The sequence below is a fragment of the Triticum urartu genome, chromosome 3A (assembly GCF_056163025.1).
Source record: "Triticum urartu cultivar PI428250 chromosome 3A, HENAU_Tu73, whole genome shotgun sequence".
In the NCBI taxonomy this organism is placed as follows: Eukaryota; Viridiplantae; Streptophyta; class Magnoliopsida; order Poales; family Poaceae; genus Triticum; species Triticum urartu.
The window spans coordinates 206,097,035-206,116,013 of record NC_141875.1 but is presented as its reverse complement, the minus strand read 5'-3'; positions in this window follow the sequence as shown (position 1 = coordinate 206,116,013).

Below are 18,979 nucleotides of genomic sequence, written 5' to 3'. Positions count from 1 at the left end.
CACAATATATCAAGCATAGAAGTAGTTTCATTTTAAGCATCATGCATAGCAGAAGTGGCATCATCAATAACATGCGACATATCAAAATCAATAACAGGCGTAGGTGTCACAAATTTACTCATAACAGAACGTGAATCAAGTGCAGAGCTAGATGGCAGTTCCTTACCTCCTATCATAGTTGAGGGAAAAATCTTGGTTCTTTCATCTTTCATGTTCCTCACAGTGATCAACAGATATAATTCCCAAGTGACTCAAAGAATAGAGCTATGCTCCCCAGCAACGGCGCCAGAAAATAATATTGATAACCCACAAGTATAGGGGATGACAACAGTTTTCGAGGGTAGAGTATTCAACCCAAATTTATTGATTCGACACAAGGGAGCCAAAGAATATTCTCAAGTATTAGCAGTTGAGTTATCAATTCAACCACACCTGAAAGACTTAATATCTGTAGCAAAGTATTTAGTAGCAAAGTAGTATGGAAGTAACGGTAACGGTGGCAAAAGTAACAGTAGTAGTTTTTGTAGCAATCTTAACAGTGGCAACAGAAAAGTAACTAAGCAAAGACCAATATGTGAAAAGCTCGTAGGCAATGGATCAATGATGGATAACTATGTCGGATGCGATTCCTCATGCAACAATTATAACATAGGGTGACACAGAACTAGCTCCAGTTCATCAATGTAATGTAGGCATGTATTCTGAATATAGTCATACGTGCTTATGTAAAAGAACTTGCATGACATCTTTTGTCCTACCATCCCATGTCAACGGCGTCCTATTGGAAACTAAGGGATATTAAGGCCTCCTTTTAATAGAGTACCAGACCAAAGCATTAACACTTAGTGAATACATAAACTCCTCAAACTACTGTCATCACCGGGAGTGGTCCCGATTATTGTCACTTCAAGGTTGCCGGATCATAACACATAGTAGGTGACCATTGACTTGCAAGATAGGATCAAGAACTCACATATATTCATGAAAACATAATAGGTTCAGATCTGAAATCATGGCACTCGGGCCCTAGTGACAAGCATTAAGCACAGCAAAGTCATAGCAACATCAATCTTAGAACATAATGGATACTAGGGATCAAACCCTAACAAAACTAACTCGATTACGTGGTAAATCTCATCCAACCCATCACCGTCCAGCAAGCCTACGATGAGATTACTCACGCACGGCGGTGAGCATCATGAAATTGGTGATGGATTAAGGTTGATGATGACGATGGCGACGGATTCCCCTCTCCGGAGCCCCGAACGGACTCGAGATCAGCCCTCTCGATGAAGATTAGGGCTTGGCGGCGGCTCCGTATCGTAAAACGCGATGACTCCTTCTTCCTGGGTTTTTTCTCCCCGAAAGTGAATATATGGAGTTGGGGTTGAGGTTGGTGGAGTCTCAGGGGGCCCACGAGGCAGGGGGGCGCCCCAGGGGGGCGCCCCGCACCCTCATGGACAGGGTGTGGGCCCCGTGATGCTGATTCTTTCGCCAGTATTTTTTTATTCATTCCAAAACATGTCTCCGTGGATTTTCAGGTCATTCCAAGAACTTTTATTTCTGCACAAAAATAGCACCATGGCAATTCAGCTGAAAACATCGTCAGTCCGGGTTAGTTCCATTCAAATCATGCAAGTTAGAGTCCAAAACAAGGGCAAAAGTGTTTGGAAAAGTAGATACGTTGGAGACATATCACTATGCCGACGAAACTAACATAATCACTGCTAGTTTTAAAATTCTTAGGAAAACCATTAAATCTTGTTCGATGAAGCTGTCTGGTATGAATGATACAAATTCAGGACATAAAGGCTGTCATTTCTCTCCTTGGTGCCATTGGAAACACCAGGCTCTGACCAACTTGGAGACCAGTTTTAGAAAGGACTTGAAAGGTCATCTTGCAGCTCTGCTTAAAAAACAAATGATGTACTGGAGACGAAGTGAAAATATTAAGTGGGTCACCCTAGGCGGTGAAATTACAATATTTCTCCATTCTAATGCTACTATTTGAAATAGAAGAAAATCCACTGCCTCCTTCACCCATGAATGGTGCTATTCACTCCAAACATGAGGACAAGGCCACTTCTAATGGTGGTTATAAGAAAAGTTTGGGATAATATTAGTCTACTATTTTGCTTTTTCTTGATGGTTATAAGAAAAGTTTGGGACAATATAATTCCACTTCTAATAATTTTGACATGTCTATAATTATTCAAAGGTTGCTTGGTCTCGATATTTTGGAGAGTCCTTTCATGAAGCAGGAAATAGACGTTGTTGTTGCTGAGTTGCCAAGTAAAAAATTACCCGGATGAGTTGGTTCCAACATTAAATTCCTCAAGAAATGTTGGCATACCCTAAAAAATATTTTTATGACTTGTGTGCCCAATTTCAAAGTGGAACATCATGCCTTCAAACCATAATCAATTTTTTATTACATTGATCCCCCCAAAAGATGCTACTACTAAAATTAATGATTATAGACCTATAGACCTTCTCCTTGCTTAATTGCACTCTAAAGCTTGTCACTAAGTTGCTTGCTAATAGGTTGCAATCTATCGTTAAGGACCTGGTTCACACCCCAATATGGATTTACAAAAAACTAGGAATATTCAAGAGTATCTTGCATGGACTTATGAATTCTTGCGCATGATACGTCTCCAACGTATCTATAATTTTTGATTGTTCCATACTATTATATTATCTGTTTTGGATGTTTAATGTGCTTTAATATGCAATTTTATATTATTTTTGGGACTAACCTATTAACCGAAGGCCTAGTGCAAATTGATGTTTTTTTTGCCTATTTCAGTGTTTCGTAGAAAAGGAATATCAAACGGAATCCAAATAGAATGAAACCTGCATGAGGATCTTTCTTGGATCGAACGCAACCCAGGAGACTTGTAGTACAAGTCCAGAAGTCCGCGAAGCTTCCATGAGGCAGGGGGCGCGCCCAGGGGGACAGGCGCGCCCCCACCCTCGTGGGCCCCATGGAGCTCCACCGACCTACTTCTTTCGCCTATATATACTCTTATACCCTGAAAACATCCAGGTAAGCCACGAAACCACTTTTCCACCGCCGCAACCTTCTATACCCGTGAGATCCCATCTGGGGGCCTTTTCCGGCGATTTGTCGGAGGGGGAATCGATCACAGAGGGCTTTTACATCAACACCATAGCCTCTCCGATGATGTGTGAGTAGTTTACCACAGACCTTCGGGTCCATAGTTATTAGCTAGATGGCTTCTTCTCTCTCTTTGGTTCTCAATACAAAGTTCTCCTCGATGTTCTTGGAGATCTATTTGATGTAATACTCTTTTGCGGTGTGTTTGCCGAGATCCGATGAATTGTGGGTTTATGAATTTGATTATCTATGAATATTATTTGGTTCTTCTCTGAATTCTTATACGCATGATTTGATATCTTTGCAAGTCTCTTCGAATTATCGGTTTAGTTTGGCCTACTAGATTGATCATTCTTGCAATGGGAGAAGTGCTTAGCTTTGGGTTCAATCTTGCGGTGTCCTTTCCCAGTGACAGCAGGGGCAGCAAGGCACGTATTGTATTGTTGCCATCGAGGATAAAAAGATGGGGTTTATATCATATTGCTTGAGTTTATCCCTCTACATCATGTCATCTTGCCTAATGCGTTACTCTGTTCTTATGAACTTAATACTCTAGATGCATGCTGGATAGCGGTCGATGTGTGGAGTAATAGTAGTAGATACATAATCGTTTCGGTCTACTTGACACGGAAGTGATGCCTATATTCATGATCATTGCCTTAGATATCATCATAACTATGCTCTTTTCTATCAATTGCTCGGCAGTAATTTGTTCACCCACCGTAATACATGCTATCATGAGAGAAGCCACTAGTGAAACCTATGGCCCCCGGGTCTACTTTACATCTTATAAGTTTCCAATCTATAATTCTAGTTTACTCCCTCCGTCCGGGTTTATTAGGCCTCTCAGCATCACAAGCATCTCCCCTTTTATAAGTACCCACGTTGGAAAGGTGCATGCATGCAACCATTTCATTGGTTGTATTGAAAGCTATTGTTGTTGGTGCCATGGCTGAAAAGTTAATACATTTCATGTGTGCTTTTTCATTGGCTGCATGCATGTGAGAGAGTGCATTGGGAGTGGAATGGAAGAATTAATGTGAGCAAATTACTATGTGTCTTGGTCTAGAGAAGTTGTCTTTAGGCCTAATAAACCCGGACGGAGGGAGTACTATCTTGCAATCTTTATTTTCCAATCTATACAAAAAATACCAAAAATATTTATCTTATTATCTTTACCAGGTCTCACTTTTGCAAGTGGCCATGAAGGGATTGACAACCCCTTTATCGCGTTGGTTGCATGGTTCTTGATTGTTTGTGTAGGTACTAGGCGACTTGAGTGTAGTCTCCTACTGGATGGATACCTTGGTTCCCAAAAACCGAGGGAAATACTTACGCTATTTTGCTGCATTACCCTCTCCTCTTTAAGGGAAAACCAACGCATGCTCAAGAGGTAGCAAGAAGGATTTCTGGCGCCGTTGCCGGGGAGATCTACACTCAAGTCAAGACATACCAAGTACCCATCACAAACTCTTATCCCTCGCATTACATTATTTGCCATTTGCCTCTCGTTTTCCTCTCCCCCACTTCACCTTTGCCATTTTATTCGCCCTTTTCCGTTCGCCTCTTTTCGCTTGCCTCTTGTGTGTCCATGTGTTAGATCGTTTATTTGCCCTCATGGGTAGTTCTCCTATCATTGTTAACACTCCCGATAATGAAGTTCTTAATTTTAAACAAAGGGAGGGAGAAAATCTAAAAGATGCTTGGTATAGAATTTGCAATGCTCAAAACAGATCTACTAAAAAGCAATCTACTTCCGTTCTTCTTCGCAATTTTTACGCAGGCATCACTCCTTGGTATAGATATGTTCTTCATACCATTACCGGAGGGAATTTCTTGGGTAGCCATACTTTTGATTCTTATAATGTATGATAGATTTGTTAGGCCCACCACCTCTTTTGGTCAATGGAACTATTTTAACTTTGGAACATGTGATGCAAAGGCTTGATATTATTGAAAATAAAATTGCCACTGTTGAGTTAATTGAAAATTTGGATAAAAAGATCCACAACCAAATTTCCCAATATGGATCTAAGGTAGGAGTTACTCTAAAAAATCTTAAGGAAAAGGAACCTATAGTTAATGAGAAGATAGATCAAGATTCTACTAGAATTGATAAACTCGAAGATATTATTACCAACTTGGGGTCCGCTTTCTCTGCTGTTAAAAATACCTCAAAATCTCCTCCTACCAAAGTTGCCAAATTTATCTATGTTCCTAAAAATAAGGGTGAATCTTCTAGTAAGAAAAATGAAGATCTCAAATCAATAAGTGTTCACCCCAACCTCTTAAATATCATTAAGGAACCTTTTGCTACAAATGAATTTCTTGATTTCTTACCTAGGAGTTTGATCATTAGCAAAAATAAAGAACCTCCTAAGGGTTATAAGTGTTCAATTGAAGAATTTCATATCAAAGATGATAATACCTAGATCTATTCTTGCTTTTATGCCTAGCTAGGGGCGTTAAACGATAGCGCTTGTTGGGAGGCAACCCAATTTTATTTTTGTTCCTTGCTTTTTGTTCCTGTTTAGTAATAAATAATTCATCTATCCTCTGTTATGATTGTGTTTTTATGTTTTAGTTAGTGTTTGTGCCAAGTAAAGGCTTTAGGATCTCCTTGGGTGATTGTTGTTTGATCTTGCTGAAAAAACGAAAAGTATGTGCTCACGAGAATAATTTTCATTTTTTACCACAGAGAGATAAAATACGAATTCCAACTGCAGTAGATCAATATACAAATTATTTAGGTCATCCTAATTTTTCAGAATTTGTGGAGTTCCAGAAGTATTCGAAACTTCCAGATTGCTACATACTGTTCTATTTTTGACAGATTCTGTTTTTCGTGTGTTGTTTGCTTATTTTGATGAATCTATGGCTAGTATCGGGGGGTATGAACCATAGAGAAGTTGGAATATGGTAGGTTTAACACCAATATAAATAATAATGAATTCATTACAGTACCTTGAATTGGTGATTTATTTTCTTATACTAACGGAGCTCATGAGATTTTCTGTTTAAGTTTTGTGTTGTGAAGAGTTTTTGGGTAAAGATTTGATGGATTTTGGAACAAGGAGTGGCAAGAGCCTAAGCTTTGGGATTCCCATGGAACCCCAAGGTAAAATTCAAGGACAACCAAAAGCCTAAGCTTGGGGATGCCCCAGAAGGCATCCCCTCTTTCGTCCTCGTCTATCGGTAACTTTACTTGAGGCTATATTTTTATTCACCACATGATATGTGTTTTGCTTGGAGCGTCTTGTATGATTTGAGTCTTTGCCTTTTAGTTTACCACAATCATCCTTGCTATACACACCTTTTGGGAGAGACACACATGAATCAGAATTTATTAGAATACTCTATGTGCTTCACTTATATCTTTTGAGCTAGATAATTTTGCTCTAGTGCTTCACTTATATCTTTCTAGAGCACGGTGGTGATTTTATTTTATAGAAATTATTGATCTCTCATGCTTCACTTATATTATTTTGAGAGTCTTTTAGAGCGGCATGGTAATTTGCTTGGGTTATGAAATTAGTCCTAATATGATAGGCATCCGAGATGGGTATAATAAAAACTTTCATATAAAGTGCATTGAATTCTATGAGAAGTTTGATACTTGATGATTGTTTTGAGATATGAGCATGGCGATATTAGAGTCATGCTAGTTGAGTAGTTGTGAATTTGAGAGATACTTGTGTTAAAGTTTGTGATTTCTGTAGCATGCACGTATGGTGAACCGTTATGTGATGAAGTCGGATCGTGATTTATTTTTGATTGTCTTCCTTATGAGTGGCGGTCGGGGACGAGCGATGATCTTTTCTACCAATCTATCCCCCTAGGAGCATGCGCGTAGTACTTCGTTTCGGTAACTCATAGAATTTTGCAATAAGTATGTGAGTTCTTTATGGCTAATGTTGAGTCCATGGATTATAGGCACTCTCACCCTTCCACCATTGCTAGCCTCTCTAGTACCGCGCAACTTTCGCCGGTACCATAAACCCACCATTTACCTTCCTCAAAATAGCCACCATACCTACCTATTATGGCATTTCCATAGCCATTCCGAGATATATTGCCATGCAACTTTCCATCGTTCCATTTATTATGACACGCTCCATCATTGTCATATTGATTTGCATGATCATGTAGTTGACATCGTATTTGTGGCAAAGCCACAATTCATAATTTCATACATGTCACTCTTGAATCATTGCACATCCCGGTACACCGCCAGAGGCATTCACATAGAGTCATATTTTGTTCTAAGTATCGAGTTGTAATTTTTGAGTTGTAAATAAATAAAAGTGTGATGATCATCATTATTAGAGCATTGTCCCATGTGAGGAAAGGATGATGAAGACTATGATTCCCCCACAAGTCGGAATGAGACTCCGGACGAAAAATAAAAAAATAAAAGAAAAAAAGAGGCCATAAAAAAAGAGAAAAGGCCCAAATAAAAAATGAGAGAAAAATAGAGAAGGGGCAATGCTACTATCCTTTTTCCACATTGTGCTTCAAAGTAGCGCCATGATCTTCATGATAGAGAGTCTCCTATTTTGTCACTTTCATATACTAGTGGGAATTTTTCATTACAGAACTTGGCTTGTATATTCCAATGACGGGGTTCCTCAAAATGCCCTAGGTCTTTGTGAGCAAGTGAGTTGGATGCACACCCACTAAGTTTATTTTTGAGCTTTCATACACTTATAGCTATAGTGCATCCGTTGCATGGCAATCCCTGCTCACTCACATTAATATCTATTGATGGGCATCTCCATAGCCCGTTGATATGCCTAGTTGATGTGGGACTATCTTCTCCTTTTTGTCTTCTCCACAACCACCATTCTATTCCACCTATAGTGCTATGTTCATGGCTCGCGCTCATGTATTGCGTGAAGATTGAAAAAATTTGAGAACATCAAAAGTATGAAACAATTGCTTGGCTTGTCATCAGGGTTGTGCATGATTTAAATATTTTGTGTGATGAAGATAGAGCATAGACAGACTATATGATTTTGTAGGGATAGCTTTCTTTGGCCATGTTATTTTGAGAAGACATGATTACTTTGTTAGTATGCTTGAAGTATTATTATTTTTATGTCAATATTAAACTTTTGTCTTGAATCTTTTGGATCTGATTATTCATGCCACAATAAAGAGAATTACATTGAAAATTATGCTAGGTAGCATTCCACATCAAAAATTCTGTTTTTATCATTTACCTACTCAAGGACGAGCAGGAATTAAGCTTGGGGATGCTTGATACGTCTTCAACGTATCTATAATTTTTGATTGTTCCATGCTATTATATTATCTGTTTTGGATGTTTAATGGGCTTTAATATGCACTTTTATATTATTTTTGGGACTAACGTATTAACCGAAGGCCCAGTGGAAATTGCAGTTTTTTGCCTATTTCAGTGTTTCACAGAAAAGGAATATCAAACAGAATCCAAATGGAACGAAACCTTCGCGAGGATCTTTCTTGGAACAAATGCAACCCAGGAGACTTGGATTACAAGTCTGGAAGTCTGCGAAGCTTCCACGAGGCAAGGGGGCGCACCTAGGGGGGTAGGCGCTCCCCTACCCTCGTGGGCCCCACGGAGCTCCACCGACCAACTTCTTTCGCCTATATATACTCTTATACCCTGAAAACATCCAGGAGAGCCATGAAACTACTTTTCCACCACCGCAACCTTCTGTACCCATGAGATCCCATCTGGGGGCCTTTCCCGGCGATCTGCCGGAGGGGGAATCGATCACGGAGGGCTTCTACATCAACGCCATAGCCTCTCCGATGATGTGTGAGTAGTTTACCACAGACCTTCGGGTCCATAGTTATTAGCTAGATGACTTCTTCTCTCTCTTTGGTTCTCAATACAAAGTTGTCCTCGATGTTCTTGGAGATCTATTCGATGTAATATTCTTTTGCGGTGTGTTTGCCGAGATCCGATGAATTGTGGGTTTATGAATTTGATTATCTATGAATATTGTTTGGTTCTTCTCTAAATTATTACATGCATGATTTGATATCTTTGCAAGTCTCTTTGAATTATCAGTTTAGTTTTGCCTACTAAATTGATCATTCTTGCAATGGGAGAAGTGCTTAGCTTTGGGTTCAATCTTGCGGTGTCCTTTCCCAGTGACAGCAGGGGCAGCAAGGCACGTATTGTATTGTTGCCATCGAGGATAAAAAGATGGGGTTTATATCATATTGCTTGAGTTTATCCCTCTACATCATGTCATCTTGCCTAATGCGTTACTTTGTTCTTATGAACTTAATACTCTAGATGCGCGCTGGATAGCGGTTGATGTGTGGAGTAATAGTAGTAGATGCAGAATCGTTTCGGTCTACTTGACACGGACGTGATGCCTATATTCATGATCATTGCCTTAGATATCTTCATAACTATGCGCTTTTCTATCAATTGCTTGGCAGTAATTTGTTCACCCACCGTAATACATGCTATCATGAGAGAAGCCACTAGTGAAACCTATGGCCCCCGGGTCTACTTTACATCTTATAAGTTTCCAGTCTATAATTCTAGTTTACTATCTTGCAATCTTTATTTTACAATCTATACAACAAAAATACCAAAAATATTTATGTTATTATCTTTATCAGATCTCACTTTTGCAAGTGGCATGAAGGGATTGACAACCCTTTATCGCATTGGTTGCAAGGTTCTTGATTGTATGTGCAGGTACTAGGCGACTTGCGTGTAGTCTCCTATTGGATTGATACCTTGGTTCTCAAAAACTGAGAGAAATACTTACACTACTTTGCTGCATCACCCTTTCCTCTTCAAGGGAAAACCAATGCATGCTCAAGAGGTAGCAGCGCACATGTCAAAAATCAAGGAAAGACATTGTTGCTCTCAAACTTGACTTTGAAAAGGCTTTTGATGCATTAGAGCACAAGCTCATTCTTGAGAACTTAAAATTCAAATGGTTTGAAGATAAGTGGTGTTGTTGAATCACCCACATTCTTTCCTTTGCCATCTCTTCTGTGTTGCTAAATGGAATCCCTATCACCACTATGTTTTATTTTAGATGCAAGTTTTCTTTAGATCCTGATGAATAAGGCACTACGTGATGGATAAATGCACATCCCATTCAGCAAAATTCTTGCCCTAGATTTCCTATCCTTTAGTATGCTGATGACACTTTTATCATTATGGAAGCTTGTCAGCAACAACTACTCACCCTTAAATCCTCGCTTGACAGATTTGGTGTGGCATCTGGGCAAAGTAAACCTTAATAAATGAAGTATCATGCCTATCAATATTTTTGCATAGGACATTCAAAGTTATTCCAATACCTTGGAATGTAAGTAGGAGCTTTTCCTTTTACCTATTTGGGCCTTCCTTTTGGTTGACGAAGCCAAAAAAATGGCATGATTTGTGCCTTTCATTCAAAGATGTTATAGGAGGCTCAATGGTTGCTCAAAATTTCTGAACAATATTGGCAGACTCCAGATGATAAATGTTGTTATTTGAGCTTTACCTATTCTCCTCGAGAGATGCCTCAATATTTATAAAGGAACAATTGATGATTTTGATAAATGTAGAAGTCATTGTATTTGGGGAGAAAATGATATGCATAAAGTTAAGCCATTGTCTCTCGCAGCTTGAGATATGGTATGTGAGCCTAAGAATCAAGGTGGACTGGGTGTTTTGAATATTCAGAAACTCTTGATTTTTTAATATTCCATGGGTAAATCTAATTTGGAAGTTTGTTACTCTCATGACTTACCCCCTCAGGTTCAAATGCCATTTTTTCTGGCGGAGAGATTGTCTCAAATTACTTATAAGTTTGGAATTCCTTATTTATATCCCATGCAAAAGAAGAGAATCCAAGGCAAAGGTGCCTCCTCTTCAATGGGGGGTGGCGCTGGCGCTACAGTCTGCCGTCTTTTGGCTGCATCGGGCGGCGAGGCAACAGTGAGCCTGGATCCAATATGAAGGTGGTGGCTTCTCTGGCGCCTTGTTCTCCACGACCGACCGGGATATGTGCACCTTTTGGTTTCTCCTATTTGCTGGTCGGAGGGACATTGGGTCCGGGCTCTGGGTCGGGGGTAACCCTTGACCGATGAGGCCGGTCACGATGTTGGCGATGCCCGTGGCATCGTTCTCCTTCTCTGGGCAACATCGAGACCTACACCCTGCCCTCCGCCTCTTGGTCCTAGGTGAAAGTCTAAAATCTCCGGATTGGGCGGCGGCGGCGCATCGGCGTTGCTTACTTCTTGAAGGCACCACTTTGGGAGCTCTTTGTGGTCAGTTTGGTGCGGTGGTGGTCTGCCAATCTTCAGTAGCGTCCCTGCTCGACAACTACGGTGGGCTTTTGGGTCTTGGCCAGAGACGGCGGCGATGTATGGGTTTCCTACAGAGGCGAGGTCGCCACGGCTGTCATCGTATCCCCGGTAACTGGTTGGCCTGTCCATGCATGCTCGAGGGTGAGCTGCTCTGCCTGCCGACGGGACGTTGTCCTTCGATCCAGGACAAGAGGGCAGGGGTGCCCTCTTCGGAGGTAGCAGCAGGACAACAGGTTGGCCTTGGGAGGGACGGAGCGTGGCTTTCGTCCGATGACGAATAGCTTCCTTGTCGTAGTTGCATTGATGCCATGATTTGCAGCCGTCATGGGCTTTGAGGTCCTATGGGTCCTTCGGAGCTCGTTAGCTGTTCTGTAGTGTTTTGTATCCCGTCGTGTTTGTCTTTCGTTTCTTGTGGTATTGACGGCTGTAATGTGTGGTTTGCTTTATTTATAAAGGGGGGTGAAAGCCCTTTTCGATAAATAATGATAGAGCGATGGATTACATGATTGCTTTTCAAACCAGAACATCAGATGTAGTTGCTTTGTGATATATTCAGGTTGGCGGAAGTCGTGAAATTTATATTCATATTAATCCATGTATTTGTTTACTGACGTTAACTATTTCATCTGATGGTATTGCTATCGTTTCACATAGAACAAGTACTCTGATGATGGCAAGAAGCATAATGTTAAATGAACTGGGTAATGTTGAGGTTGACGATAGCTTGCTTGTGCAAGTTTTTACAAGGTGTACATTATATGGATGAGATCATGAATGTGGTTTGAATAAATGTCTGTCCAGTGTACAAAGCCATGAAACTGGATTCAGAAATAAGAAATGGCCTCTTCGACGGCGGCGGTGGCAGGCACCATGGCGTGGACGACGGTGATCCCCTTGGCGATGGCAATTTGCAGTAGGTCATGCTGGCTCTGCACCAGGCTCGCCGGCATGAATTGACCCCCCTTCCGCCGTCCTACGCCCCACCAGCTCGGCGTTCACCTCCGCCGAAGCCTACTGGTACACGAACTTCACTAGAATTCACTTGCAGGAGATTAATGTGATTGGGGAACTACATATTGGAAAAGTGTGTATTTTTGCAAGAGAATATATAATTGATGCAACATATATGAAATATGGTATGAGATTTGGATTAAAGAGGCATACTGATTCACCTTTAAAAAAGGCATACTGATTCACCTTTAAAACAGGCATACTGATTCACGAAGAATAATGTTTCAAATTTTCTAGATGTTTGATATAATGTATGTTTGTCTAGACGTGCATTGCACGTGCACACTTACTAGTTACTTAAAAGTCTGGAATTCCTTATTTATATCCCATGCAAAAGAAGAGAATCCAAGGCAAAGGTGAGAACAATAAAATTAAAATTTCTTCCTTTTCGGAGGGATAAAGGCGATGTTGTCAACAAATGCTTTAATTGCACCTTCATAAAATTTTGGGAAGATCATTGGCAAAATGATATTTTAAAGGAGCTATGGCCTCACCTCTTTTTTTTCTTTTGCTAGAAATGAAGACATCTCTATTAGGAAAGTTATTGGCCTTAAAGATCTCTCTAATTTGTTTTATTTATCATTATCTAAAGAAGCATTTGCATAATTTGAAACAATGGGATAGTTGTGCACTTCCACACCTCAAAGATTAGAGAATGACACCTGGCAAATTCACGGTCAAGCTAGATTTTCTATCTATAGAACCTACAAAAGCTTCTAATTGGTCAACATCACACGAGTCCTCCTGCCAACTGGATTTGCACATCCTGTTGCCGGAAGATACAATGTTCTTTTGGTTACTCATAAACAACAAACATAATACTAGAGAGCTAATATAGAGAAAAAAATTTCATCCATGACTACTCATGTGTGGTGTGTGGACATATTACTTTGGCAACTAGGGACCACCTCTTAAATCAATGCCAGTTTTCAGAGAATGTTTGAAACACATTTACCACAAGTGGACTTCCCAACAAAGTAATATTTAGGAAAGCCTTGACTATCTGAAGGGACATCTCCAAGTGCCCTTCTTTATGGAGATCATCATCTTGGTCTGGTGGTCCATTTGGCTAGTAGAAATGGTTTTATCAAGACCATTCAATGAAGCTTATATATATGCAAATCAAAGTTCAAGAAAGAGCTCAAGTGGACCCTTTATATGCTAGATAAGAGGAAGAGATACATGCCTTTTGAGAGCGGGGTGAACTCATTTTTTTAATTTACATTAATTTGTATAGCCTTGCTGAGCTTTTATTTCCTTTTCCCTTTCCTTTGCTTCTTTTGGGGGCCATCTTGACCCTTTATTTATAACTTTATTTGTAATTTTTATTATTTATTGAAGTAAAAGGTAGACCATTATCTACCTTATGCATTCAAAACGGGACAAACCCGGATGACCAGAAGTCAATTACACGTGAAAGTTTTGGTGGGAGCCGAGTACCCCCTTGAACAGATCAGTAGAAACTAAGAAAGAAGTACATGCCACATACAAGGGGAAGGAGAAATCAACTACTCAGTGTATTAGCCCACACAACAAGCTTCTCCTTGTCAAATTGTCATCATGCACGGTGGCTCCATAAATTGAGTAGATCGGCAACATAATGACATAATTTTGTAGGTGACAAGGAGTTGTTATTGAAAGTGCGGTCGTTTCTTGCTTGCCATAAGGCAACCGCACAAGCTGCAAAGATAACACACCAGAGGTGGCCAAAGCTGTTGTCCTCAGTGATATTGTCAACAAAATCTAAAATATTCGCAGCACCGGCGACATCTGTTGCAATGCCCAACCTTTCCCATAGCTCGTGACTAAGTTGGCATCGCAAGATTATATGCCTAATGGATTCAGAAGCTGGGCATAATGCACAGTCCACGAAAGGGGATATAATAATCCAATGCTGGTGAACCACATTGTCCTTGGTATTCAAGCGCCCTTGGAAAGCCAACCACAAGAAAACCCCGTGCTTTAGCGGGATGATAGCATTCCAAACATACCTGGCGTACTGCCATGAGACTCCTCGAAAAGTCAACAAGCTGTAAAAGAAGGAGGTAGTCGTGTCGGAGCGATGTAAGGAGGATAGACGACTGTCTTGCCCATTGTTCTCCGGCTGAGTAACAACCAAACTCATCATTAGTTGATCCAGTTACTACAGTAGCCATCTGTGAGAGATTCGGGTGTAACTTGAGTGTCCATTTACCATGCAAGAATTGTGAGGAGATGTTGTAGTAGGGGTCTCGCGCATATGAGTATAGGGTGGGAGAGAGTTAGGTACAACCTACCCAAAGGCAACCACTGATCTTGCCAGAAAGAGATGAGGCAACCGTTGCCAACCATGCAACATGTGGACTATAGAACCATAGGGATGCATGTTTTAATTGTTCTCTAGATAACTGTGTCACAGCTCAAAGCGGTGCCTAACAAAGTACAATGGGTGTAATTTTTATGATGAATACTAATAAAATATACACAGTAGAGTCCTGGTGTTTCTTGTGAAAAAACAAAGTACTCCTATAGAGTTCAGATGTACAAAGGTCCCAAAAAACAGCAAAATTCGCCGGGACACAAATCTAAGACAACATGTGTATAATATTCTTCTAGCATGCACTAAAGGTTATTCTATTTTTTTCGCATGGTGCAATTCTAATTTATTAGTCGCTACACAATAGAATGATGATATGAAGAAAATACGTAATGTACAGATAATTGAAACACTGAGCTTTCCTTTTGGTTAAAAGTAAGGATATCGTGCCTGGGGAGGATTTATTTGGTTCTTAATGTGCTTGAGAGATACTTTATCTTGATAAACACAGTACAAACACGAACACTCACATAGACGCACACACACTCATCCCTATGGACACACGAATGCACTTCATATCCATATAAACACCTCCGAAAGATCGAGCCAGCAGATTAAGAGATTTACAAAGTCGTCAAAGATGTTTCGTAGTTAACGGGCATATGCCATACCGCCAAAAGAATGGCGCTGGAGAACCTAAAATAAATTCAGAAAATATACATTAAGACTTGAACTTGGGTGGGCTTGTTCCACCACAAAGAACCTAACATCTAAGTTATGCTTAGTTTGCAATGTGCTTGAAATATTGATAGACTAGAAGTTCTCACATTAGCTTGTTGTGTGTAGAGTTCAACAATTACTTATGTGTGGTGTGTAGTGATAGATTGGGAGTTCTTACATTAGCACCTAAGAACTAATCTGTGGGTGAATGATTAGAATGATGATTATACACATCTAGTTCTTCAGGGATCAAACTATTAACGTGCATGTCAAGCTGTATAGTTAGGATTAGATTGAGTTAGGTGTGCAGGTTGTCAGTATCTACCAGCACACCGTTGTAATCCTAACTACTTCTATCTATCATGTATTTTGTAGGTGAGTATAAATAGAGAAGAGACCGGTGGCAGCCACCACGGCAAACCAACCTATATGACTCAAATGCCATGTTGGACGGCCCGTGTGTATGCGTATTTTTCTTCTATATATACGGTGTCTTGGTCAATCTTAGGATATGTTATCTCAATTTTTTTGAAGATACTTATATATGTAGGGTGGACATGCATATGTTCATAGGAGTGAATGTGTGTACGAGCATCTACATCTACACTGTGTTCCTAAACAGACCGATACCATTTTTCTACATTCCCGCAAAAAAAAAGATATCATAGCAAAATTCATCTCTGCACCCGAACTCATCTACACCCGTGTTGACGAAAAAAAATCAAAACAAATACTAGAAAAATTCAAAAAATTCCATTTTTTTGTGCGGTAGACAATTTGATGCATGATGTCCGCTTAGATTTTCAAATCATTCGGACATCTGAGGAGCTCTCAGCAAAAAAGTCAAATTGGGGGTCTTTAAAAATGTTTACTGTTCACGTACTGTTTTGGCCCGGTTTCTCTTTTTTGCTGAGAGCTGCTCAGATGTCCAAATGACTTAAAATTTGAAGCAAGACTCACGCATCAAATTGTCTATTGCATAATTTTTTTTTGATTTTTTTGAAGTTTTTATGAATTTTTTTACTAACCGGATGCAGATGAGATTGGGCACCGAAACGCCCTACTGGACATCATATGGCTATTCAATCGAACCAGCTGCTAGTAGTTAGCTTCGCGGGTACTTAATTAATTTGTGGACTGGCGTGTACGTTATCAAATTTCGATTTTATAGGAGTACTAAACATGCATCAGGCCAGGTAGGTTAGGCACATGTGACCAAATAAAATCGAGTGAATTTATAATCCAGTGAGGACTAATTGGAGCTCAACTGTTATTTGTCACGTAACATCAATGCTCCAATAATTGATGGCTGGAGTAGAATTGAACTGGACGCATAGCTGTTCTCATTTCCTTCGTCCTAGGGCCTACGGCTGTTTTCCTCTGGGTACCGCATTTAACATGAGACATCAACGCAACCACGGTATACTATTGGACAGTAGCAGGATATATAGGGAGGCATGATTGATGACGACTGTATTTGATCGCCGTACTGCTGGTTTAATTAGGATGCACCATCGCCAAGCAAAGTTTCGTCGCTCTTCTGGAGCTCAACAATGGACCTTACCTACGTGCTGTGACCACAAACAGCTTTTGTGACAGCTCTGGGTTTAATTCCAATCACATCCTCACAGGTATGGATTAATTGATCAACTACCTGAAATGCCATACAACCGTACATGTCGCTGTACTGAAACATGTCCCTTTAATTGACTCGCCATTACCGCCCCCTCCTCCTGTCCTCCTCTTGTCTTCCTCACGCACGCACGCATTGATGCCGAGTTGGGCTTTGGCGCCCAACATTTTTATCCAAAATATGGTTGGTGGTGATATCTAAGAGCATCTCTAACTCATTTCTAAAAGATTTCTCAATGTTATTTTTTAGAAAATTCATAAACATGATCACAAAATCAAACTTTGCGAAAACAATCACACTGTGATCAACCCCACAACCAAAAATACTTTCCGTTGTTCCTGCAAATAAAAACCAAACATTTCGTTGCTACCACGGACTAAAAGATCTTTTGGTCGCCCACACCAATGAAGAGGCAACACATGCAGAATAAACCATGCAAACTCACACATGTTCATCCCCGCACTAAGGGCGTGTTTGGTTGCCGTCGTCTACAGTGCCCGCGTTGCATACACATCTCCACTCGGCCTGGTTCTACAAAAACAGTCTGATATGCGACATCTGCGAGTTGTTTGGTTGCCTGCATATGGACTGCATTAGGAGATCAACTATGGTTGTTTGGTTGCCCGCATTGTCTCGGCGCATGCAACTAAGTTTGGTTGCCCGCATGGGGTATGATTAAGAGCTAACACTTGTTAGAAATATGCCCTAGAGGCAATAATAAATTGATTATTATTATATTTCCTTGTTCATGATAATCGTTTATTATCCATACTAGAATTGTATTGATAGAAAACTCAGATACATATGTGGATACATAGACAACACCATGTCCCTAGTAAGCCTCTAGTTGACCAGCTCGTTGATCAATAGATGGTTACGGTTTCCTGACCATGGACATTGGATGTCGTTGATGACGGGATCACATCATTAGGAGAATGATGTGATGGACAAGACCCAATCCTAAGCCTAGCACATAGATCGTGTAGTTCGTTTGCTAAAGCTTTTCTAATGTCAAGTATCATTTCCTCAGACCATGAGATTGTGCAACTCCCGGATACCGTAGGAATACTTTGGGTGTGCCAAACGTCACAACGTAACTGGGTGGCTATAAAGGCACAGTACAGGTATCTCCGAAAGTGTCTGTTGGGTTGGCACGAATCGAGACTGGGATTTGTCACTCCGTGTGACGGAGAGGTATCTCTGGGCCCACTCGGTAGGACATCATCATAATATGCACAATATGATCAAGGAGTTGATCACGGGATGATGTGTTACGGAACGAGTAAAAGAGACTTACCGGTAACGAGATTGAACAAGGTATCGGGATACCGACGATCGAATCTCGGGCAAGTACAATACCGCTAGACAAAGGGAATTGTATACGGGATTGATCGAATCCTCGACATCGTGGTTCATCCGATGAGATCATCGTGGAACATGTAGGAACCAACATGGGTATCCAGATCCCGCTATTGGTTATTGACCGGAGAACGTCTCGGTCATGCCTGCATGGTTCCCGAACCCGTAGGGTCTACACACTTAAGGTTCGATGACGCTAGGGTTATAAGGAATAGATATACATGGTTACCGAATGTTGTTCGGAGTCCCGGATGAGACCCCGGACGTCACGAGGAGTTCCGGAATGATCCGGAGGTAAAGATTTTTATATGGGAAGTCCTGTTTTGGTCACCGGAAAGGTTTCAGATTTTATCGGTAACGTACCGGGACCACCGGGAGGGTCCCAGGGGTCCACCAAGTGGGGCCACCAGCCCCGGAGGCTTGCATGGGCCAAGAGTGGGAAGGGACCAGCCCCTGAGTGGGCTGGTGCGCCTCCCACAAGGCCCAAGGCGTAGCTAGGAGGAGAAAGGGGAAACCCTAGGCACAG